We start from the raw sequence: 24085 nt of genomic DNA, 5'->3' as shown, positions 1-24085 counted from the left end.
AGCTCAGTCAGAGTGACCATTGGGTTCTTGGTCACTTCTCTTACTAAAGCCCTTCTCCTGATTGCTCAGTTTGACGGGATGGCAGGTGGACTCCAATCAAGGCGTAGAAACATGTCAGCAACTATCAAGAGAAATGGGAGGCACTAGAGCAGCGATGGCGAACCTTTTTTGGCTCACGTGCCACAAGTGGGAGGAGTGCAGAGGGGTCGTGTGAGGGCGTGCCGCACCCATAATGCAATGTGTGAACCCCCCAGTGCGCATGCATGCACAACAGGCGCGACACCCCCCCCATTTTACATGCTTTTTCGCCCTCCCCAGGCTCCAGAGGCTTTATAGGAGCCTGGGGAGGGCGAAAAGAGCCTCCCACGCCCCCCCCCGGAGGCCCTCCGGAGGCTTCAGGGACCGTCCGGAGGCTTCCCTAAAGCCTTCGGAACGCTTAAAACGACCCTCCGAGCAAACCGGAAGTGAATAAGTGACTTCCGGTTTGCTCGGATGATCGTTTTGAGCGCTCCGAAGGCTTCAGGGACCGTCCGGAGGCTTCTCTGAAGCCTTCGAAGCGCTCAAAACGACCCTCCGAGCAAACCGGAAGTCACTTCCGGATTGCTCGGAGGGTCGTTTTAAGCGTTCCAAAGGCTTCAGGGACCGTCCGGAGGCTTCCCTGACATATTCGGAGCGCTTCAAATGACCCTCCGAGCAAAACGGAAGTCACTTCCGGAGGGTCGTTTTAAGTGTTCCAAAGGCTTCAGGGAAGCCTCCGGACAGTCCCTGAAGCCTTCGGAGCACTCAAAAGGACCCTCTGAGCAAACCGGAAGTGACTTCCGGATTGCTCGAGGGTCGTTTTAAGCGCTCCGAATATGTCAGGGAAGCCTCCAGACGGTCCCTGAAGCCTCCTGAGGACCTCCGAGGGGGCAGGGGAGGCTCTTTTCACCCTCCCCAGGCTCCTATAAAGCCACTGGAGCCTGGGGAGGGCGAAAAATGGCTTTAAAAAAGGGTGAAATCAGCTGGCCAGTGCGTGCATGCACACTGGCCAGCTGACAGGGCAGCGCCACGCGTGCCCTGACAAATGGCTCGGCGGGCCACCTGTGGCATGCGTGCCATAGGTTCGCCATCACTGCACTAGAGCTAAATTTTACGTGTTGTTGCAAAGGGTCTATGCCAATGTGATAGTTCAGTTTTTTCTTTTTAATAAATTTACAGACATTTCTAAAATTCTGTTTTCACTTTGTCCATTATGGGGTACTGAGTGTAGATTAATGAGAAAAAATGAATTTCAACAACTGTAGAATCAGGCTGCAGCATAACAAAATTGACAAAAGTGAAGGGGGTCTGAATACTTTCGGAATGCACTGTATGTATGCATTTCACTATTTGGCACCATTTAATTTTAAAGTTCTGTTGTAAATGTAAATTAATGCTCATTTTAATTTTGGTAATCTGCCCTAAGTATTTTGGTTTTTTTCAATTAAATTTTATGGAATATTTTAATCTTTAAAAACAGTAAAAAAGACACAACAAGGAAAAAAACACAATAAAACAAAACAAAACACGGAACATACATAACAATATAGAGTAATTTTACAGCTTTCAATATCGGCTTTCCTGCTTAGCTTTTATAGTTCTCCCTTCTGCATTGCCTTCCTATTACTATAACCTTGTCCTATGATGTAACAAGCATAATATTAACACTTATAGTAATATTCATTATTTGTATCTCCATCTATTTGTATTCTCTATTTCCTGTTTTGACTTCAGATTTCTAGCCACTTGTATATTTTATTCCATAGTTTATAGAAGTCCGATTCTTCTCTTTCTTTTAGTTCTATTGTCATTTTGTCCATTTCTGCACATTCAAGTATTTTCCAGATTGTAGTTTCATCTGAGGGTGTATTAATTTTTTTCCAATTTTGTGCGAAGGCAATCCTGGCTGCAGTGAGTATATGTATGATTATGTGTTCTGACCCCCCCCCCTTCCTCCGTTGCCCACACAGCACACACCCTCCGGAACAGTACAAGGGAACAAGGTTTATTGCACAAACAAACAAGAGGTTCCGTGGCAGCAAGCCACCAAGACAAAACTCACAAGAACAGAACACAAAAGCAGCTATCCAGCTTGCCAGGATCCCAGACTAGAGCTTCAGGCATAAGTCTTTTGTTGACTGCTGCGAAGGGCATATCCAAAGTCAACCCTTTTATAACCTAAAAAGGGCACCGCCCAAACAGCACCTGAGAGCTCTTTACCACCTATAATTGCGCCCACGCTCCTTGCGTCTGTGGGCGCGCCGGTAACGGGCATCCAGAAACTCCCTGCTGAGTCCTGAGTCACTGTCACGTGACTCTTCCCCGCTGCTCCAAGGCATGGCATCGGGAGTCCTCCTCCTCTGGCTCTCACCGCTGCTCCATGCCTCAGGCGCCTCCTGGTGGCCGACCAGACTCTCGGATCCCTGCTCAGCCTCCGAATCCTGTCCAGGGTCGCCCATCTCCTCTGGAGCTGACTCGTAGGGACTATCACTCTCGGAGTCTGGTGGAAGCGGCAACGGCAACGGCTGGGCCAAAACACTATCCCTCACCGCAGGGCCCTTCCCCCGGGCCTGACGCTCGGGATGCGGTCGGGAGGGAAATTGTCCATGATAGGCCCGCACCAAAGCTGGAGCATATACAGCCGTCGCATCGGTCCAGGTCCCTCCGTCCGAGTCCTCGTCCGCCCAGTCGACCAAATACTGGAACCGACCCTTGAGCCATCTTGAGTCACGGATCCGGGTCACTCTGTGCGATGGCTGTGCGTGCACCTCACACGACGACGGCAGGGGCGAAGAGGGACGTCGGAGAGGACAATCCAACCGCTCAGGGATCAGGAGCGAGCGATGGAACACCGGGTGTACTCGCATCGAGCGCGGGAGGGTCAGGCGATAGGCCACCGGATAACGGCCTCCACAAGAAACGGCCCCAGATACCGGTGGTCCAACTTCCTCGTAGGCCGGTGGGACAGAAGATGCCGCGTGGACAACCACACGCGATCACCCACGGCCAATTCCGGCACCGCACGGCGAGACCTGTCCGCCACCCGCTTGTAATCCTCCTTCGCCTGATTCAATTAGCGGCGCACCATCTGGTGAACCGCCTGAAGCTCAGAGAGGGAACAAACGAGGGTGGTACCCGACGTTCGCCATGAAAGGCGTCGTCCGTGTGGAGGAGTGCTGCGAGTTGTTGAACGCAAACTCCGCCATGGCGAGGTACTCCGCCCAGTTGTTCTGCTGCTGGTTCACGAAGCAGCGCAGATATTGTTCCAGAATCCCAATCACCTTCTCCGTCCCCCCATCGGTTTCGGGATGGTGCGCTGAGGACAAACAAACTTGAACGTCAAGAGCGGCCATCAGCCCTTTCCAGAACTGGGCCGTGAATTGTGTACCACGATCAGAGACGACCCGGTCAGGTAGGCCGTGCAGCCGGAACATGTGCTGGATGAACATGCGGTTGGTGGCGCGGGCTGTCGGCAATCTCCGGCAGGGGATGAAATGCGCCATCTTGGTGAGCATGTCCACCACCACCAGGACCGTAGTGAAACCGGACGACGGAGGCAGTTCCGTCAAGAAGTCCATGGACACAGCTCCCCAGGGTCTGTCCGGGGTCGGCAATGGCTGTAGCAAGCCTGGAGGAGCTCCCATCGCTGATTTGGCCTGTCGATACTGCACACATGACGTGACGTACGTCTGCACGTCGTGTCGCAGGCGAGGCCACCAAAACGTACGGGAAACCAGGTGCAAAGTTTTGAACAGGCCAAAGTGTCCCGCTGCCGGAGTGTCATGACACTGGGAGAGAATCAATCCACGGAGCGGTCCTGCAGGCACGTAGAGCCGATCCCGATACCTCAAAAGGTCCTCATGAAAGGTCCACGGGGATGTCGGCCCTACCTCTGCCCGCCGTTGTTCCACCCACTCGTCGTTTCGCTGCGCATTCCGTATCAACGACCGTAAATCCACGGGTTCCTGGATTGCAGTGAAGGACTCGACGGGTAGGACTGTCGGGGGGGGGGGGGGGAAAGTGAATCAGCAGGGTATGAGTACTCCGGCTTTCTAGACAGGGCATCCGCCCTCTGGTTCAAGGCACTGGGGATATACGTGACCTTGAAATGGAACCGGGCAAAAAACAGAGACCACCGGATCTGGCATTGATTCAGCTTCCGCGCTGTTGTCAAAAACTCCAAATTCCGATGGTCTGTCCGGACTTCGACCTGATGCCTGGCCCCCTCCAGGTGATGTCGCCAGGCTTCGAACGCCGCCTTGATAGCCAGCAACTCCTTCTCCCACATGGTATGATTGCGCTCGGAAGGATTGAGTTTCCGAGAGTAATAGGCGCAAGGGAAAAGGGTGCCATCAGGGGCGTGAGCCTGCAATAACACCGCCCCCACCGCGATGTCAGACGCATCCGCCTCGACTACAAAGGGGCGATGGGGATCAGGGTGTTTCAAGATCGGTTCCTTTGTAAAAGCGCGCTTCAAGGCCACAAATGCTTGTTGTTCCGTGGACCCCCAGTGAAACGGCACTTTCTTTTGCAGGAGCCGAGTGAGGGGCGCGGTCAAGAAAGCAAAGCCGGGGATGAAGGACCGGTAGTAGTTGGCAAACCCGAGGAGTCTCTGAACGTCTTTCTTCCGTCGAGGAGATTGCCAACTTCGTAACACCTCCACCTTGCCTGGCTCCATCGCAATTCCTTCAGGGGATATACGGTGCCCCAGGAACTCGATGGTGGTCTGCCAGAACTGACACTTCTCCAGCTTGGCAAATAAGCGATGCTCTCGAAGTCGCTGCAAGACCTGACGCAAGTGCTGTTGATGATCCTTCCAAGACGTAGAATAGATCAAGATGTCGTCCAGGTAGATGACGACAAACTGATCCAAAAGGTCCCGAAAGATATCATTCATAAAATGTTGGAAGACAGCTGGGGCATTGGTCAACCCGAACGGCATGACCGTATACTCGAAATGGCCGTATCGGGTGCCAAAGGCTGTCTTCCATTCGTCCCCCGCCCTGACTCGGACCAGATTGTAAGCCCCACGTAAGTCCAGTTTTGTAAACACCGCGGCCTCCCGGAGCCGCTCCAACAACTCGGGAATCAGAGGCAACGGGTAGCGATTACGGATCGTGATGGCATTCAAGCGCCGGTAATCGCAACAAAGTCTTAGATCCCCGGTCTTCTTTTTGACGAACAAAACCGGGGCAGACAAGGGCGAAGACGAAGGCCGGATAAAACCCCAGGCAAGGTTCTTGTCAATGAAGTCCCGCAATGCGGCCAACTCCGGTTCAGACATGGAGTATAGGCGGCCCGTCGGGAGTTTCGCATCAGGTACCAGGTCAATGGGACAGTCGTAAGGCCGGTGCGGTGGCAGTTGGTCCGCCTCCTGTTCGCTAAACACGTCCGCGAACTCCGCTAAATCCGGCGGCACTGTCACCTCGGCCGAACTGGGCACCTGAGCCGCGCAAACATGACGGGTGTGGTCGACGCATTGCAAGGACGGGAACGAGATCCTGTTCTGCGACCAGTGGATCTGGGGATCGTGCGCCCGCAGCCAAGCCAAGCCCAACACCACGGGGAAATGCAGACCCGAAGCTACGTAAAATTGGATGGCCTCCTCATGCTCCCCGAGGATCAGGCACAAAGGCTGCGTGGCGTTCTTGATGGGCCCAGACAGAAGCACCCGACCGTCAATGGTCTCCACTCGCATCGGAGGGTCTACCGGGCACAGAGGGATGTGATACTTTGTGGCAAACGCTGCATCCATAAAATTCGTGGTAGCCTCGGAATCGACCAAGGCATGGGCTGGAATTCCCTGCGGACTACCCGACAAGAGAATGTGCGCTGCAAGAATCAGATGTCGTGGAGGCCCCTCCGCCTCTGTTCCGGCCTGTGCCCGACCCGAAGTCTCCCTCAGTTCGGGCTTTCCCCATTTCCCGAGACAGAGGTCCGTCGTTGAGGGGAGGCCGTAGACCGTGCAGCCCCTCTACCTCCCTTCTTGGGGCAACCCGTAGCCAGATGCCCCGGTTCCCCACAGTAAAAACACAACCCCCCTGCACGCCGTCTCTCCATCTCCGTGCGTGACAAGCGGGGTCTGGCTGCACCCAACTCCATGGGCTCCTCCCGTGGGACAGGAGTCTCTCGTGGAACTGGCACTCTCATAACCTCCCGGGACGCTCGGCGAGGCCTCCGCCTCTGCAGCCGGCCGTCAATCCGGAGGCATAAATGAACCAACGCGTCAAACGTTGGAGGCCTGTCCACTCTCACCAGCTCATCCTGCAGGTCATCTGACAGGCCATCCTGAAAAGCATCCATAAGGGCTGGCTCATTCCACTCAGAGTCCTGACTGAGCAGCCGGAACTCGCTAACGTAGTCCAGTAAAGAACCACGCCCTTGGTGCAACTCTTTCAGGAGTCTGGTGGCTGTTTCTCCCTTGATGGGATCCTCAAACGTCAGCCGAAGATGAGTGCAAAAACCCTGGAAGTCGTCCAGCAGGGGGCTCGGCTGAGACAGCAAAGGCGTAGCCCACCGCGCTGCTGTGCCTCAGAGCAAGCTAATCACAAATCCCACCTTCGTCTGGTCGGTGGGAAAGTCCTCCACTCTCAAGCCGATGAACAACCGGCATTGGCCCAGGAACGCCGAGAAAAGTTTCGGACTGCCATCAAACTTATCCGGCATGGCCACTGGGCATTTCCTCCGTTGCTGCTGGGGGGGTGGGGGGTTGACAGGAGCAGACAGCTGCGCAACTTGCGCTGTTAGCAAGGCAAGTTGCTGTGCGAAGAGGGCATTCTCCGCCTGGAGTTGCTCCATTACAGCTGAATGGAGATTCGTTTGGGGCAGCAGTCAAACTGTTCTGACCCCCCCTTCCTCCGTTGCCCACACAGCACACACCCTCTGGAACAGTACAAGGGAACAAGGTTTATTGCACAAACAAACAAGAGGTTCCGTGGCAGCAAGCCACCAAGACAAAACTCACAAGAACAGAACACAAAAGCAGCTATCCAGCTTGCCAGGATCCCAGACTAGAGCTTCTGGCATAAGTCTTTTGTTGACTGCTGCGAAGGGTGTATCCAAAGTCAACCGTTTTATAACCTAAAAAGGGCGCCTCCCAAATAGCACCTGAGAGCTCTTTACCGCCTATAATTACGCCCACGCTCCTTGCGTCTGTGGGCGCGCCGGTAACGGGCGTCCAGAAACTCCCTGCTGAGTCCTGAGTCACTGTCACGTGACTCTTCCCCGCTGCTCCAAGGCATGGCATCGGGAGTCCTCCTCCTCTGGCTCTCACCGCTGCTCCATGCCTCAGGCGCCTCCTGGTGGCCGACCAGACTCTCGGATCCCTGCTCAGCCTCCGAATCCTGTCCAGGGTCGCCCATCTCCTCTGGAGCTGACTCGTAGGGACTATCACTCTCGGAGTCTGGTGGCAGCGGCAACGGCAACGGCAACGGCTGGGCCACAACAATTATGTATTGAGATTGTTTGTCCATTTTTTGATCCAGTAGTCCTAATAAGAATGCTTCTGGTTTGGGAGGAGGAGGAGCTTCCGGCGATGGCGGTTGCCTCCTGAGCTCCTGGGAACGCCGGAGGGCCGACGGTTTGACAGTCCGACCACCCTGGCTTGTCTCGGGCTCGTTTTGGTCCGCCAGGGTGGTCGGGGAGGTCGGAGGGGAAGACGAAAGGACGGCAGTAGGTGGAAGGCGGGGCGGAAAGCTGGGAAGCAATGGCGGCGGCGCGCGGCGTGAGGATTGCGCTGGCGAAGAGAGAGACGCCGGTGAGAAGAACGAGGCTGAGAACGAGGCTGGCGATAGCGGAGCAGGCGGGAGCAGGCAGGGAGAGGCAGACGGAGACGGTGGCGGCGGCAGGACGAGTGGGAGGAGAGACGCCGCTGCCAGGGATTCCTCCGTGGTTTTCTGTCGTCTCCTGGCGGCTCCTATCCCCCTGGGCCTGCCAGCGCCAGCAGAGGACGCCGAGTGTTTATTAAGAACTTCGGAGCGCCGGGCGGAGGCCAGGGTGGAGTGTGCCCACCGGACTTTTTGGACTTTCTGGATGGGAGCCAGGAAGAAAGGGTGAAGGTACAGGACAACGGTTGGGGTGGTCTGGAACATCGGAGGCCACCGGAAGCCCTGTTTCAGGGCCATGGATAGGCCGGAGCGGTTATCTAGGCCAGGAACCACCGGGCCAAGAATGCCCCCCCACCCATTAAGGAACTCACTCACCTGGGACCACCTTGGACTACTACCCACCTTTTTATCATCTCTGCCAGCTCTCACCATTTGGAGACATTCGATCATTTTCTGCCCCCCCCCCCCTCATCCAAGTACTAATCTGGACATTGAAGCCTCCTACTTCCTACTGAGACCCTGACCCACTGTCTACTAACTTTCCACCAGCAGCACCTGACCCCACCGGGTTTTTAACAATCTACTCGAGGTCTGACCTGCTCCACCTGCGGGAGGCCCCTCTCTCGCAGGCATGGCCCTTGGCTTTCTCAAGGGCCTGCCTTGATGACGGGTTTGTGAACCCCGAGGGGTGGAAGAAACGGAAGCTAAGGGGATTTTTAAGTAAATGTTTTGTATCGTTGTTAGGGGGTCCCAGGGAGGGGGGGTGGGTCAACCAGGCCGGGAGGGGAGCCAGTGCCAGACGAACAGGTGAGTCCAGGAGGGAAGTGAGCGGGGTGGGGGGGAGGGAACAAGCTATTCCAGCAGAGGGTTGTTTTATTACAACTGTCGCGGGGGATGCGAGGACAAGAGAAGATCACAAGGTCGGTTGGGAGACCGTGGCTGCTGGCTACACCCGGTCGTTTGTACCAACCCCCGCAGTCTAGGTGGCCAGGAACTACAGAGCCAGGGCCTGTGGCTGATGCTTTGCAATGCAAGGTCCGTGACCAACAAGGCCCCCCTCATTAATGAGTTGATCTCTGAGGGGGAGCTGGACCTTGCAGGGATAACGGAGACCTGGTTGGGCCACGAGGGTGGTTTAAAATGTGCCCACCGGGTTTCCGTGCATTCCATCAGCCTCGGGCCCTGGGTAAGGGTGGTGGGGTGGCGGTAGTTATACGGGAATGTTTAGAGCCGAGGGAGTTCACTGTCCCTCAGATACCCGGGTGTGAGTCCCTAGGTGTGAAATGGGGCCCAGGGAGGCAGTGGGGTCTGCTGATTGTATACTTGGCTCCTCGCTATACATCAGCGGCCCTGCCCGAGCTCCTCGAGCTGATCTCAGAGACGGCGGTTGAGATCCCCAAGCTTTTGGTTATGGGGGATTTCAACCTGCCGTCGACGGGAGTAGCATCTGAGGTGGCTCGGGAGTTCATGGCTTCCATGACAGCCATGGACCTGACCCAATTAATTCAGGGCCCCACAGACGAAGGTGGCCACACACTGGACCTTGTTTTTGTATCTGAGCAGTGGACGAGTGATCTGGGAATAGGGGACTTAGTTGTTACTCCCCTGTCATGGTCAGATCACTCATGTCTCCGGCTGGACTTCCCTGGCGCTACCCCCCACCGCGAGGAGGCGGAACCAGACTGTCCAAGCTGGTACCGCCCCAAGCACCTGATGGAACCGGATAGGTTCCAGACGGAGCTTGGGCCACTACCTGTAGCCCTGACCCGCGCTCGGTCGGAGGACCTAGTGGCCGCCTGGAATAGGGCGGCGGCTGGGGCCTTGGACCGGGTCGCTCCTTTGCGACCTCTCCTATGGCAGCGACCCACCCGAGCTCCTTGGTATACCGAGGAGTTGAGGGTGATGAAGCGCCATAGGAGACGTCTAGAGAGCAGGTGGAGGTCCTCACGCTCCAAATCTGATCGAACACAGGTAAGAGCCTATTTACGGACCTACCTTGTGGCATTGAGAGCGGCCAAACGTAGACATTGTGCCGCTCTTATTGCGTCCGCTGATAACCGCCCTGCCGCCCTGTTTAGGGTGACCCGCTCCCTCTTATCGCAGAGGACGCGGGGGGCACCCTTGCAGGGCAGAGCAGAGGAGTTTGGGGAATATCTGCAGGGTAAAGTCGCTCAGATCCGGAGCGGATGGGCCCCCTTCAGTGGACCGGACGAGCCGTCAACAGTGAGTCTTGTGAGACCATTCTGGGAGGAGTTTGACTCTGTTGCCCCCGAGGATTTGGACAGGTTACGTGGACGGCTGCGACCCACCACATGTTCAATGGACCCGTGTCCCTCCTGGCTGGTACTGGCAACCTGGGAGGTGACACGAGGCTGGCTTCTGGGCTTGGTGAACGCCTCGTTGGGCGAGGGATCCTTACCAACTGCCTTGAAAGATGCGGTGGTGAGGCCCTTACTCAAGAGGCCTTCACTTGACCCGACGGAGCTAGCTAATTACCGTCCGGTCTCCAACCTTCCCTTTCTAGTGAAGGTTGTTGAGAATGTGGTGGCACAGCAATTTCCGCGACACCTTGACAAATCCGAATATCTAGACTCACGCCAGTCCGGCTTCCGACCCGGGCACAGCACGGAGACGGCCTTGGTCGCGTTGGTTGATGATCTCTGGAGGGCCAGAGATAGAGGTTGTTCCTCTATCCTGGTCCTATTAGATCTCTCAGCGGCTTTTGATACCATCGACCATGGTATCTTATTGCGCCGGCTGGAGGGGATGGGAGTCGGAGGCAACGTTTTGCGGTGGTTCGGCTCCTACCTCTCCGACCGGACGCAATGTGTGTTGACAGGAGGGCAGAGGTCGACCCTGAGGCCACTCACTTGTGGGGTGCCACAGGGGTCGGTCCTCTCGCCTCTTCTGTTCAATGCATATGTGAAGCCACTGGGGGAGATCATCCGTGGTTTTGGGGTTGAGTATCATCTGTACGCTGATGATACCCAGCTGTACATTTCAACCCCAAACCACCCCAAAGAGGCTGTTGAAGTGATGTCCCAGTGTTTGGAAGCCGTCGGGGTCTGGATGGGGGACAACAGACTCAAACTCAACCCCTCCAAGACTGAGTGGCTGTGGCTACCGGCACCTCAGTTCAGGCAGCTGACCCCATCGCTGGCCATAGGGGGCGAACAATTGCCCCCCGTGGAACGGGCGCGCAATTTGGGCGTCCTCCTAGATGCCCGGCTGTCAATGGACGATCATGTGGCAGCCGTGGCAAGGGGGGCATTCCACCAGGTTCGCCTGGTGCGCCAATTGCGCCCCCTACTGGACCGGGATGCCCTACGCACGGTCACTCACGCACTGGTGACGTCTCGCCTGGACTACTGCAATGCCCTCTACATGGGGCTTCCCTTGGGACGCGCCCGAAGACTGCAGCTAGTCCAGAACGCAGCCGCGCGGGCTGTCATGGGGAGTACTAGGTACTCCCACGTAACAACTCTCCTGCGCGAGCTGCACTGGCTGCCTGTGGTTTTTCGGGTGCGCTTCAAGGTTTTGATCACCATCTTCAAAGCGCTCCATGGCACAGGACCTAGCTACTTGCGGGATCGCATCCTGCCACACACATCCCTGCGGCCAATCCGCTCTCACAGGGAGGGACTTCTCCTGGTGCCGCCCACTAGGCAATGCCAACGGGCGACGCCAAGGAGTAGGGCCTTCTCTGTGATGGGCCCAACCCTCTGGAATGACCTCCCCCCGACATTAGAACCACCACCGACCTCCGCTCCTTCCGACAAAAATTGAAGACTCACCTGTTCCGATTAGCTGGCCTGGCACATTCATAACTTCTACCTCCTGGCAGATAGATTTTTTAACTGGTATTTTAGGGGAACTGTTTTTAAAATTAAATTTATGGGATATTTTTTAGGGGTTTTTTAAAACTATATTTTAGATACTTTACTTAGTTGCACAGTTCTTTTTAACCTCCTCCATATTTATCTATTAACAATTTAACTATTTAATTATTTAATTATTCATGTGATGTATTTTTTTTATGGACTGTACACCGCCCCGAGTCCCTTTTGGGAGAGGGGGCGGTCTATAAGCGCAAATAAAAGTAAAGTAAAAGTAAAGAGTTCTATTTTTCGCTCAGTAATTTCTTCTAACCACTTTCGAATTTTGCACCAGTACTTCCTTGTGATGGGGCACGTCCACCACATGTGATAAAATGTTCCAGGCTTGTGATTGCATCTCTAACAATTAGGGGATAGATTTGGGTACATTTTGGCCAATCTCGCTGGAGGCAAATGCCATCTATAAAACATTTTATAGAGCTTTTCTTTGTAAGCTGCTGCCTTCGTAAATTTATAATTTCTTTCCCACAGTTTATCCCATTTTTCTAACTCTATAATGTGGCCAAGATTTCTTCCCCAGCTAATCATTGTCTCCTTTACCATCTCTTCTTCCATTTTATATTTTAAAAGAAAATTATATAATCTAGTCATCATTTTTCCTCCCGTTCCTAGTAATAGTTTATCTAATTCCACTTGTGTCTCATATATTCCGTATTGTTCCCGATCTTTTTTAAATCTTGTTTTAATTTGTAGGTAGGGCCACCATTCCATATTTATTCCCTGTGCTTTCAGATCTTGTACTGATTTTAGTTCTCCTTTTTCATCTAAGAGTTCTGCATATCTTACCATTTTACTAAGGTCTATAGTATATGGATATGCCATTGCCTCCATGGTTGATAACCAGTTTGGGATTTTCAGGTAGTGGTTTTTGTTTATTTTTTCCCAGACCCTAAACAAAGCATCCCTTATTATATGTCTCTGAAAGTAGGAGTGGGATTTAATCTTTCCCTCCTAGAGGAAGCCGTGCCAGCCTAGTTGGAGATCGTGTCCTTCTAGCATAAGGATTCTTTTATTTTTTAATTGGATCCAGTCTTTTAACCATGTTAGGGGTGCCGCCTGGTAATATAGCTTCCAATCTGGGAGTCCAAAACTGCTTCTGTTTCTACTATCTTGTAGAAGTTTGTATTTGATACGCGGTTTTTTCCTGACCAAATAAATTTGGATACCATTTTATTTAGTTGTTCGAAAAAAAATTTCTCTAATTTAATCGGTATTGTTTGGAAAAGATAGAGTAATTTGGTTAGTATATTCATTTTGATTGTTGAGATTCTGCCAATTAGTGATATCTGTAGTTTAGTCCAATTATCCAAATCCTTTTGTATCTGTCGTAGCAATTTGTTGTAGTTATCTCCTTTTATTGTAATACATTTTGCTGATAGCCATATTCCCAAATATTTAATTTTCTTGGCCCTGCGAGATCGCATCCTGCCCCATACATCCCTGCGGCCGATTCGCTCTCACAGGGAGGGACTCCTCCGGGTGCCATCCACTAGGCAGTGCCAGCGGGCGACGCCCAGGAGTAGGGCCTTCTCGGTGATGGGCCCGACCCTCTGGAATGACCTCCCCCCGACATTAGAATAACGACCGATCTCCGCTCCTTCCGTAAAAAACTTAAGACCCACCTGTTTAACTTAGCTGGCCTGGCGTAACTGTAGCTTTGGTGTCCCTCTAGCCTATATTTTAAATTTTAAATGTTTAGGGATAGATTTTTTAGGTTGTTTTAATTTTTAACTATAACTGTACAGCCTATCATATAATTTGTTTTAATGGGTATTTATAATTATCTAAGTTTGTATATTGTTTTATTGTGGTCTGTACACCGCCCCGAATCCCTTTGGGGAGAGAGGGCGGTCGATACATTTAATAAATTAAAATTAAATTAAATTAATTTTGTCTTTTGGTTAAATTCTTAGTTAATATTTTAGTTTTTTCTTTCTTTATTTTAAGCCCTGCCACTTTACTGAATTGGTTTATATCATGTAATAGTTTTAGTCCAGTTTCTAGGGGTTCCTCTATGATAAATGCAAGATCGCCTGCAAAGGCCTGCACTTTATATTCCTGTGTTCTAATTTTCAGTCCCTTTATGTCCTTATTTTGCCTGATTTGTGATATCAATGTCTCTAGTGAGAGGATAAATAACAAAGGGGATAGCAGGCATCCCTGTCTTACCCCTTTGGTTATGCTGAAGTCTTCTGTTGCTTCCCCGTTTAGTATTATTTTTGCCCTCTGACTCGAATATATTGCTCTGATCATCCCGATGAATTTATCTCCGAAGTTCATTACTGCTAATTGATTTATAAGAAAATCCCAATTCAGATTATCGAATGCTTTTTGTGCGTCAATAAATATCAATGCTGCTTGTTTTCCTGGATGTATTTTGTAGTATTCTAATATGTCCATTATTGCTCGTATATTGTTTTTTATGTGTCTGTTGGGTAAAAATCCGTTTTGGTCTGGATGTATGATTCCGTTTAATATATTTTTAATTCTTTCTGCCATAATTGTCATAAATATTTTATAATCAGCATTTAGCAGCGAGATTGGCCTATAATTTTGGATCTTTTGTTTTTCAGCGTTGTCTTTGGGAATTAGTGTTATTAGTGCCTCCATCCAGGATTTTGGTGTCTTAGCTCGTTCTAATATTTCATTATACATTTCTAATAATATGTTCTCTAATGATTTTTGCAATCCTTTATAAAATTCTGCTGGAATTCCGTCTGGACCCGGTGTTTTATTATTTTTTTGTTTTTGGATTGCCCTTTTTAATTCTAGCCTCGTTATTTTCTCATTTAATGTTTCTTTTATTGTTTCCGGTAGGGTTGGAAGATTTCTCCTCTGGAGATATCTTTTAATATCCTCCTCTTCTATTTCCTCTCGGCAGTACAATGCTTGGAAGTATCTTACTGCTATTTTTTTCTTCCTTTTGGTGGTCTATCACCCCTTTTTCATCCTCTAGTTGCTGTATTATTTTCTTTTCTTTCTCTTTTTTTAGTTTATAGGCTAGCCATCTCCCCGGTTTATTGGCGTTTTTGAAATAATTTTGCCTACATGATCTAATTTTCTGGGCCATTTCTTCTTGTGTAATTAAGTTTAATCTATGTTTAATTATTTCTTTTTCTTCTTTGGCTTCTTTGTTTTGAGGTTCTTTCTGAAGTTTATATTCTAATTTCCCCAGTTTCTCCTGAAGCTCTGTATATCGTTTCTTTTTATCTTTGTTTATTCTTATTGTATATGCTATTGTAATGCCTCGCACATAAGCTTTAGTTGTATCCCATAGGTTTTGAATAGTTGTCTGTTCATTCCAGTTTTCTTTTAGGAAAAATGCTAATTCTTTTTCCACATACTGTACATAATTATTTTCTTTTACAACCCTCTGATTCATGGTCCATCTCCTTTTCCTTTTTGCTTCTCCTTTCCATTTGATTGTTAATGGGTTATGGTATGCCCACATGTTCGGTGTTATTTCTACCTCTTCTACATCTTTCTCCATTTCTGAATCCATCCATATCATGTCGATCCTGGACCATGAATTATGGGGGTTTGAAAAGAACGTGTATTGACTCTTCTGTGGATTGATTTCTCTCCAAACATCTTTTAGATTTAATTCTTGGGCTATTTCAAAGAAAGTATTTGGTAGAGTTCTCCTTTCATATTTTTTTTTATTATCCATTTTATAGTCTTTCTTTGGATCTACCACTGCATTGAAGTCCCCTAGTAGACATATGTTATCCAGTTCAAGTTCTGCAATCCGTTTATGTAGTTTACTATAGTATTCTTTCTGGTTCGTGTTTGGTGCATATATGACTGCAATTAATACTCTTCTTTGTTTTATTACTACTTCGATTAATAATGTTCTTCCCTCTTCATCTGCGTATACCTGTTTAGGTTTTAGCCAGTCCTTTATATATACTGCAATTCCTCTTTTCTTTGTATCAGCCAGGGCCAGATGTAATTTTCCTAATTTTGGAGATTCCAGGATACTGCCATTTTTAATATGAACTTCCTGTAGGCACGTGATATCCATGTTTTGTTTTTGGAACTTAGAAATTGTTTGTCTTCTTTTTATAGGTGAATTTAATCCATTTATATTGACTGATATTAATTTCACTTCCTCCTCCATCCTGTTACTAGTTTATCGCCTTCGTTCCTCTACTTGGTTTTGTTTCCTTTTGGTTTCTTGTCCTCACTCCTTCTCTTTCCTGGGCTGCTGTATCGGTCTTCTTTCTCACATCTTGGTCTAGTCCTTTTTCCTCCTTCAGCTGCTCCTCTTGGCTTTGGGTTTCCAACTCCTCTCTGCTGTCTGATTCACCCTCTATGTAGTGTTCATAGAATTCCCGGGCTTTCTCTACGGTGTCAATCCTTATTTTCTTATCTTGCCAAGATATTAACATGCCTTCCGGTATCAACCAGCGAAACATTATTTTATATTTTATCAGTTGTGTAGAGAGGAATTGGTAATTCCTTCTTTGCTCTCTGATTCTCTTTGGTATTTGTTTAAGGGTTATGACTTCTTTTCCTTTATGGACAAGCTGTTCATCCCTTGTTCTTTTGTAAATTTCATCTCTGACAGGTTTTTTTGCAAATCTTACGTGTATTTCACGGGGAAACTTATATCTTTGTGCATAATTAGTATGTACTTTATAGATTTCGTCAGTATTGTTCCTCAGTTCACTTTTGTCCATTTGCAGTTGGTCAGCTAGAAGATCACTCATGAGTTTTGGTAGATCCTCATCTTTTGTCTCTACTATGTTCTGAAATCTTAAATAGAAAGAGGATCGTTCTAATTCTAAATGGACTATTGCCTCCCCGAGCTCTCTGTTAACTGCTGTCAGTCTTTCTTGTGTTTCTTCCAATTTCTTTTCAGTTTTTTCTGTCCTAGTTTCTATCATTTTTATCTTCTGCTCATTTTTATCTATTGTTTCCTGTATTTTCCCCATTCTGTCATCCAACTTCTTTATATCATCTTTCACTTCCCCTAAATCGCCTTTCACTTCCACTAGATCGCCTTTCACTTCCCCTATATCGCCTTTCATGTCATCATGATTGTTAGTTATTGATTCTTGTGTTTTTATCATAAATTCCTGGATTATGTTTAATGAGGTTTGTAGGCTTTGTAGGGTTGGTACAGATCCTGGTTTTTCACTGTTCGACAGGTCTGTTAACTTCTGTCCTGCTGGAGAGGCTACCGCTTGCTGTGTTTTCTTTACAGCTTTGGTAGCTGTGGATGTGTTTGCCATCTTTAGCTTTTGGAAAAAATTATTCCACAATACCACAAGTTTCCAATTTTCACACTAGGTCTTTCCCTAAGTACTCCTGTCTCTCCCTCTCTTTAATAAAAAAGAAATCTGGTATTTAACAATAGTAAGGTTATATAGGTCACTGATTAAATTCAACCCTTGATATCAATTTTCTATGGACAATTATAGACAATTATATAAAAAGCTATAGACTGAATCACATTAAAGGGGAAGAGGGAGCAACGGAGTGCAATAGATAAATATTTATAATATAAAATTGTTAAATAATCTATTACACTTTTCGCTATATAATATGTTTGCTATAAGTTCATAAATATATCAATTGATATATGCAGTCAATTAAATTAATTAAAGGTTATTATTAATTGACAATTCCTATTTTAAAGCTAGGTAAATTTTCTAATATGCAGTAGTAAAAGAAGTGGCTATAAATTCTTATTTTAAATATGCTTAAATCTACATTAAATATATGTGCGATATGGATAAATAAATAAAATGTATAGTTTATAAAATATTAAATATAACAGTATTACAATACCCTAAATAATGTAGAGATATCAGAAGTACACAGAGCTGATTATGAATGAGTCCAATCCAAAATCCTACAATGGGAATACAACAGTTCTTTTTCCTCTATCTCTCTACTGTCTTGCAAATTCTGTTCTCTGTGCTTTCAAAATGACTTCTGTATTCAAAATTGCACAGTCATTGTCTCTTTCTTTCTCGTTCGTACTTCTGCCTTTTTCTCTTCAATTGCGAAAAGAAACTGTTCTTTCCTTCTTTCACAATTCGTTCATCACCCACACAAAACTCTCAGTTTATATCACCGTAGATCCAGGCTCCGAAGTCAGTCGAAATACACCGCTCAGCAACTACAGTCCATTTCATTCTCTACAGATTCTGCATCGTCTTACTGCTCACAGTTCAGTTCAGGCATCATTTGTTTTCTCTTTATTGCACTGTTGTAAATTCTACCAGCTTGGAGAAGTGACTTGGAGTATCAAGTTTTTTAACACTGTCCGCCAATAGATTCAGCTGCTACTCACTTTTTACTCCTTCCACCGATAATCAGGCTGTCACATCTCCGGACCAGGCCGTGACCACGCCATGACAGCTGGTCTCTTCCGTATCGGATTTCAGGGATTTTACCCTACGGAACGAGGGATCGCCTTTTCCTCCGTCACCGCTGGGTTTTCCCCTCTTTAAAGCTATCCTCACCAAGGCTCAGCTTCGCTGTTAACAACCTCCAGACACGAAAAATCAGACAGGGGGAACAGAGAGTCTTCCCCTGTAACTGCTCCAATGTGACGTCACCTCCGGAAGTGCCCTAAGTATTTTGGTTGCAGTAGAAAAGGAAGAAATATATTATTTTGAGGAAGTAAACAAGCTTGCAAACATTCACAAATGTTTTGAGCTAAGTGCTATGTTAAGATGACATTGTATTTCATTACCACTACCTTCTCTGTGAAGAGAACATTGTATCTTCTTCTTTGTGTTTAGCTTTTGCAGAAACATTTGATATTCCCTGTCCTTGGAAAATTCAGAAATATTTAACTATGATAAATCCTTTCTTGCCAACTAGTTTACAGAAAGGAATTAATTTAGGCTAATTACCCTCACCAGTGATTGAACTGTTTTTTTAGTGTGTTCCATGGGTTTACTAGCTGCAGGGCTTTGCCAGTATCAACATTTAATTGGGTATATAAAATTAACCACTTGCTGATTGCTCCTTTTTAATAATGTTTACTACCCTTGACCTTAGGCAAAAGCCAGGAAGCAATGTATGCTAAACAAACAGAGAAAATAAAATTTGCTTAATAAAAAGTGACTCACTCTTTCCCCCAATTTGCTTATCCTTATTTTATTTGCCCATCTGTCATTGAATTTCTTAGATGTTTACTTCCCACAGCCATACCAGTTACCTTCTCTTCTTGTGGGCTTGCACTAAGACTTCTGGGATATCCTATCTATACTCTGTTACAGAGGTAGATTCTTTTTGAAGGGTCTCTATGGTGGAAGCCAAGTACTTGCTATGACTAATTTTTAATTGCTACATACAATTATAAAATTTAAGCAGCACAATTAATAGCCTACTTAAGAGACAAACATTCCATTTCTGAAAACCTGATTGATAGGAACCACTAATGCTAGAATTCCTAATGTGGCTGTCAAACACCAGTCTGGGGCTCACCATACCTGGGGGTGGGTGGGTGTGTTGTTGTCGGATGGCTGAGGAGACCGAGTGGCAAGCGAGTGAAGGGGTTCCGCCGGGTTGCCGGTAGGCTGAGGGCCTGGCCGGAGAGGCTGCTGGTTCATCAGTTTAGGGTGGGTTTGGACCGTGATCTACGTCAGGCATCCCACACCGGCTTCAGGAGTGGTTCCAGGTGGTTATTGACTTGGACACAGGACTACGAGAGTTCCTGCCTAAGGGGGCCAAGGGCTTCCAGCTGGCCCCTAATGCCCCGGGACCCATGGTTAAACCCATATGCCAGTGGCTGTTGTTTCTGATGCAGCCAACCAGGACACCATACAGCTGAGTGCCTGGTGCCGGCCCCGCAGATGCCAGTGCCCTGGAAAGACAGCATGGCTGCCCCGGCAGACCCCTGAATGGTCTTGGGCGGCACACCAGGCAGAGGCCTCAATGACGGCCCCAGAGGAAGGAGGGGCAACAACAGTGGGGAAATACCAGCCAATGCCCTACGATAGCGAGTCTGATGGCCTGGAGGACCTGGTAGTAAGTCAACCCATCCATCCATTCATCATCCCCATAACCATAGTGGGGCCCCACTTGGGTTGACGTGGGATGTATGGGGCTCTGATCGCCCTGTGCCTAGTCAGCCAGGCAGTAGCCACTGCCCTGGGACTCCGGGTGAGGGAGATGCCCAAGCCCATTAGATTCGAGCAGGTCAACAGTTTGTTGATGGGAGGGGCCCTGGAGACCCATGTCACTGAGCCGGTACAGCTAGAGATGGGGGAGAATTGGGAAGTCATTAGGTTCATCATGGTGGCAACGATGACTGAGTCTATCATCCTGGGATTGGCCTGGTTACGTAAGTGGGGCCCAACGATATGGTGGGAAGGTGGGAAGTTGAGGATAGGCGTTGGTCCCAGACCTCCTCTGCATGAGCAAGCTCAGGGACCTCATCCACACGTGCAAGCTCAGGGAGGGGCCGAGAATGGACTGGAGGGAAGTCCCGGGGGCCCTACAAGGCCAGGCTATTCCTCCTTCCCACAGGTCTATGCAGAAATACTTCCTGGCAGAAGTATTTAGTGAGAAGGAGTGTGAGATACTACCACCCCACTGCCCCACTGATTGTGCCATCGAGATTATTCCCGGAGCCAATCTACCCAAGCCAAAGCTGTATTCAATTACGTCAAAGCAGATGAGGGAGCTACGACATTACCGTGACAAGAACTTGGTTAGGGGGTTCATCAAACCAGCTTGCTCGTGGATTGCGGCTCCAGTGCTCTTCAGGGAGAAGGACGGGACACTGCACTTGTGCGTTGATTTCCGGGGAATAAACGGGGTTTGTGTGGAGAACATGTACCCTCTTCCCCTCATGAAAGACCTGCTTGCTCACTTGGCAAAGGGTCAGTTTTTTTACCAAGTTGGATTTGCAGGAGGCCTATTACCGCATCTGCATTAAATCAGGGGATGAGTGGAAGACATCGTTCAACTGTCCTTTGGGGAGCTACCAGTTTTGTGTGATGGTGTTCACCCAAAAGCAGGTGCGCATGTGCACGGGACAACCCAGTGGTAACAAAATGTGAAACCCACCGCTGGGCAGAGGACCGGTACGAAATCAACTGGATGTTGGATTCCCAACTCCATAGGGGCAAGCTATGATACCTGGTACAATGGAAAGGATATCCCTCCACAGACATCTCATGGGTGTTGGACAAAGATATGGGGGCCCCATGACTCCTTAGGAGATTCCATCAACAGTATCCCCACAAACCAGGGGAGGGGGAAATTGCTGGTTGTGCATGCTGGATTGCCGTGTCTAATGCCTGTGTTTACTGTCTTCCAGGAGTGCCCCTGATAGGGGGGAGCAGCCTGTCAAACCCCAGTCCTTTGCTTGCCATACCTGGGGTGTGTGCGTCAGACAGCTGAGCAGAGCAAGCAAGGCTACAGCGGCAAGCAAATCTATGGTGGTGGCTACTTCTGGCTGCACCACCCACCTGTTCTTTGGGTGGGCAGGCTGCTTCCAGTTGCACCAGCCACCTGCTTGTCGGGCAGGCCAGGAGGCCACATCCCACCTGATTGCCAGCTGAGTTTTCCGGAGATCGACAAGGAGCAATGCCACGGCCGATGGGGGATCCAGATGTCACTCCTTGGGCACCATCCATGGAGGTTGCCCAGCACTTCTGGGGATCTCGGACATTTGCTGGATGGCGTCTACAGGGCGGGGGCATGTCCAGTCAGCCAAAGGGCATGGATCCTTGCCAATAAAGCGAGCTGGGAGGCGGACGCCCCCAACGCTGACTTTGCAACAGATTCATTCGACTCGCACTCATTGAGTACCATTGCTTGACAGTTCCTGAGTGTTCTTGCTTCTACCTAGGTCCGGCCTTGGGCCTTTGAGAGTGGCAGGAAATTCCAATATAAGCAGTCACAACCTACAGGGGAGCTGCTTTAACTTCAGTCCCTAAGGACTTCCTGGAACCATCAGGTCTTGATGGCCTTCTGATTTTCCAAAAGGTCAAGGTCTCATAGGCCTTCAGCTGCCATATTACCATGGCTTTTCTGTGTGTGTTGCTTTGTTCTGCACTCAAGGCCAACTTGTCTCCTGCCCCAAATAGATGAAAAATATAGTTGCTTTTTTAGGTACAGAAACTATTGTGAACCTCAGAATATTAGTTAGTACAGTACAGACAACTCAAAATACAAGGGGTTTATTTTCAAACAGATGTGTTCTTGCTGATTTGACAGTTCATGGATAGGAGTTCACAACAGAAAAACATGACAAAGCTTAAGTTATCCTGGGTGGAAAAACTTGTGAAAACTTGTACTTAAACTGCTGCTTTTGCAACAGTCATGGTTACATTTCAAGTATCACACAGCTGGGCAAGATCGAAGAAACAAAAACTACACATATTTCAATAAAGTATCTTTAATGCTAGTCTGAAGTACAGAATCTTGGAAACTAAGAGGAATTCCTCAGTCATATTCATTTTTTCTTAAATGCCTTTCCACCTGTTCAAAGTTGCCTTTTATGAGATAAGCTGTCATTTGACTTCCCCACTATCCCTTGTTAGTTTATGTTTGATCTCTCTTCCATTCTTTGTCCAGCTTCCTCACAAATCTTTGACAGTACCTGTAGATTCTTTCTACTGTCAGGGTTCCAAGTAATACATCCCACTTCAATAAGAACTCCGAGGCAAGCAAGTTCCTCAAATAACATTTTTATTAGGACATATCAAATTGGCATATTCCTGGTGGAAACCTCTGCCCTAAGTTGGTGCAAGTTTTTCCCGCAATTAAAAGTAAAACTTTATCACTTCTCCCCAGAGTCTCAGTCACATGGTCCAATCAGCATACATCCCAGTTGCTAGATAACCTCCGCCTCCACCCTGCGGACACCTGCACAAACGTCCTTGATTCTCAGGGGAAACTTTTTTAAAAAGTTTTTTTACAACCATATCAATGCGTGAACAATGTTGCACCTGGGTGTCAGACGTACATTCTAATACAAATAAAACTAATAGCATTAGTCATAGTTATTACTTTCAACCAACTTATATATTTCTAATGGTAATGCATATTTATATAAAGTTTCAATCTGTCATTATTCAATTATTCCATGTTTTCTCTTATTATTGCTCTTATTTTATTATATAAAAGTGTATACACTAATATTCCCCTTTTCTCTTATTTCTATCTCTCATTCTAACTTTTAATCATGTCGTTTGTTAAAAAACCATTTTCTTTCAATCTTACCTAACTTCTAGTCATGTCACCTACCTACAAAAAAAAAGAAAGGTAAGAGAGGAAAAGAGAAGCAAATCAAAACAACACCAAAAACGAAAAATCATCTATACATCATCTCTTGCCCTCTTCAATACTTTAATTGCTATGCTTTTTTTTCTTTTTTACTTGTCTCCCATATTCCTAAGATCTTTATCTCTTTCTATACATGCTTCTTGGCAGTTGAATCAGAGCATTTTTCCCACCTCTACCCTCCTCCACTGCCTAGTTTCCAGGATTTCTGCCCATGCCCCTATCTCCCTTTTAGAGATATCCTCCTGTATCTCCAATTCTCTTTTCGACTCTCTTAATATATTTCCCCCCTGGTTTAATTCATCAGTCACTGTTATTTCCTTTGTTTTCTCCTCATCTTCTTTTATTCTCTGGTTCTTTGTCTCAGTCTTTTCCTCCATTTCTACTATCAGCTCCTCCCTTTCCTGGGCAACTTGGTCTTTGCTCATCATCCCTTGTATAGCATTTTCCATTTTTTCCGTAATCTCCTTAAATCCTTTCTCTATAATGTCCTTTGTGTTTTGGAAAAGTAACACCATCTCCTTCAATGTTTCACTTGTTTCTTCCTTATAAAGCATCTTATTTTGATTTAACAAAGAAATTCCACTTTTGTTCAACAGTCCAATAGTTATTTATTCAGTCCTTAGGTTGCCCTTCAAGGGGTGCACTAATCACAGTTCTTTATATCCCAAAGGCAGTGATGAAATTCAATTTTTTTTACTACCGGTTCTGTGGGCGTGGCTTGGTGGGCACGGCAGGGGAAGGATACTGCGAAATCCCCATTCCCTCCCCACTCCTGGGGGGAAAGATATTGCAAAATCTCCATTCCCACCCCACTCTGGGGCCAGTCAGAGGTGGTATTTGCAGGTTCTCCAAACTACTCAAAATTTCCGCTACTGGTTCTCCAGAACCTGTCAGAACCTGCTGAATTTCACCCCTGCCCAAAGGTAAACAGTCAGTTCCATTTGAATAGTCCCAGAGGTTATTAGATGTCTTTCAGGGGTCCCTTTAATTTAGTAGCTTATTTTCATATTTAAAAGTCTGTTGGCTTACCTGAACCACTGTTCACTGTGCGCTGCAGGAGAATCTAAGCATGGGTTAAATTCA

The sequence above is a fragment of the Natrix helvetica genome (genome assembly GCF_964273705.1).
Source record: "Natrix helvetica genome assembly, chromosome: W".
Lineage (NCBI taxonomy): Eukaryota > Metazoa > Chordata > Lepidosauria > Squamata > Natricidae > Natrix > Natrix helvetica.
Note: the sequence above shows the minus strand (reverse complement) of the source record.